The sequence below is a fragment of the Mus pahari genome, chromosome 5, assembly GCF_900095145.1.
Source record: "Mus pahari chromosome 5, PAHARI_EIJ_v1.1, whole genome shotgun sequence".
Classification (NCBI taxonomy): Eukaryota; Metazoa; Chordata; class Mammalia; order Rodentia; family Muridae; genus Mus; species Mus pahari.
Genome location: NC_034594.1, coordinates 35,256,278 through 35,258,576, shown reverse-complemented (window position 1 = coordinate 35,258,576; position 2,299 = coordinate 35,256,278).

Genomic DNA, 2,299 nt, shown 5'->3' with positions numbered 1-2,299 from the left:
ACCCCAACATCCAATCAAGAGGAGGAGTAAGAGGAGGGGGAGGAGGAGGAGGAGGTACCTCTGCTGCCTTTTCTTGCCTCCAGTGGCTGGAAGTCTATCATGACATTCAGTTCTCCATCAGAACTCTCTCATCCAGCAGTTTTGTGGGGCATTGGGCTATGCACAGACAGGCTGGTCTCCAGTCAAGCTGAGATGTTGAATCCCGGGACCTGGTGGTGATAATTTACCTACATGGGATGGAAGGAGTTCTCTCATGTCTCTTAGAACTCTGGCTCCTGTCTAAGTTACCACCCCACCACCACAGCCCCCACAAGAGAAGCATAGCTAGAAGTCCTGTAGGCAATGTCCCAAGCTTCTGACCTTCAGGCTAAACTCCTCCCCAGGTACCTAGCAACAGTAAAGACCATAAAAAGGGCTGTTTGGCCCCTCCTTGCTCTCTCACTCCTTTGTTCTCTTGCTCTTACTCTCCTCTCACACACTCTCTCTCTTACTCTCGCTCTCTCGCTCTCCTTTCCCCCTTTGTCTCCTCTTGGCCATGGCCGGCATCTCTCTCTCTTCTACCTTCTCTCTTTTCCCCTGCCTTTCTACAATAAAGCTCTAAAACCATAGATAGTCTCTGCCCACCAAGGCTGTGCTTACTCTCGCATGCATGGGAACCTCTCTCCCCTCTTCCCTCTCTCCCATAACCCCAGGGCTACAGGTTGTGCCCCCCTGGGCCCCCAGGTTGGGCTGCCCCTTGTCCACCCCCCACCCCTGTCGAGTGGGTCAGAGGCTTGGATGCCCAACTGGGGCTGAGTGGAAAGCGTCTGGCAGCCTTCCTGTGTCCAGAGCATAGGTGGAACTCTGGCATGGGTCCTCCCTCCCCCTCCTTTCCCCAGGCCCCTTTTTAGTTCCCACACAGTTTGATCATCTGGCGATGAACATCACCTGCACTGAATATTTCCCTGGCACCTGTACAATATCCTTTTCTCCCATTCTATAATTCTGTCTGCATTTGGTTGCTCTTCCCTATCTCCCAATGCCAACTGATTATCCTGAAAAACAGTTGATAGCAGAGAAGCAAGATGAATGTGTAATTTTTTTTCTTTTAATTACCAGCCTTCAGAGGAATGAACTGTGCCCTGGTTCCTCTTGTTCTAGGCCAACCTGGATGACTGAGTCCAACATATTCATCACTGTGCTGCTCATGCATATTAATGAGTATTCAGCCACTGCTCTCCACAAATCCTGTTTCCTAGCTCTGTTCAGTGTGTCCTTGTGCTTGAATAGTATTCGGGAGAAAGACCAAGCAAGGAGGCTGAGCCTGGGCAACCTTAGTTAAAACTGTGAAGTAGCTAATTTCCTGTCCCCGTCTTCTGCCCTGATTGAGCGTCCTCCTGCTCCTCATTGTCTTCAGATGCTACCTAGACACCCAGAACTGTGCTGTGCCTGCTTCATTCTCCAATGCCTGTTTCCAAAGGATTCCTCTCCATTCCTCTCCATGTGCAACTTCCTATGATCCCACCTTCTTTCAGTTGTCAACTACAAATATATGAACAATGGAGTTTCTCCATTTAAGTCCTGAAGAGTCCACTATTAAACTGTAATGCCTGTGAGTAGGAGCACAGCACTGTCCTGTGGAAATGCTCAGTCTCCAAATTATGAGCCAGGCATGGTTTATCTACAACTGTGAACAGTGTACACTCGTAGTCATCTTTGGTCCCCTAGTATCTAGCATGGTTCCTCAACCACTTTAAGTACTTAATAAATAATGAAGAGGATGAATTTTTTTTTTTAAATTGATCAAAGCAAGGAGTGTCTTATAGACATTTCAGTCTGTATCAGAATCTATGTTGGAACAGAGTAAAGTACCATGTCTGGTCACAGATCCCTCATCTACAGCAGATCTAGACTCTGCAGATGGAAGGGTAGGAATGATGGCCATGGTTAGCATCTGAATGAGAAGGAGGCAACCAGTGGTTGCCTTCCAGTTTTCAGGGAACCATGTTGCTTAGGATTATATGGGTACTGTCATAGGCTTAGCTAGAGCTTTATTCATTGAACCTGAGAAAGATAATTGCATATCACTGACTCTTTAATTTTTACAGATTTGTTATCCCTTCAATTTTTCTAAGTTGTAACTTTCTATATTACAACTAGAATAGAAAAAGATCATTGGGCATATAAAGTCTCAGCTCTGGAGCCCACTGTTCTCCCTTATACCTTAAGCAGGATGCTTAAGAATAATTCATTTCCCTGATGGTTAAGGATGTTGAACATTTTTTTCAGGTGTTTCTCAACCATTCGATATTCCTCAGTT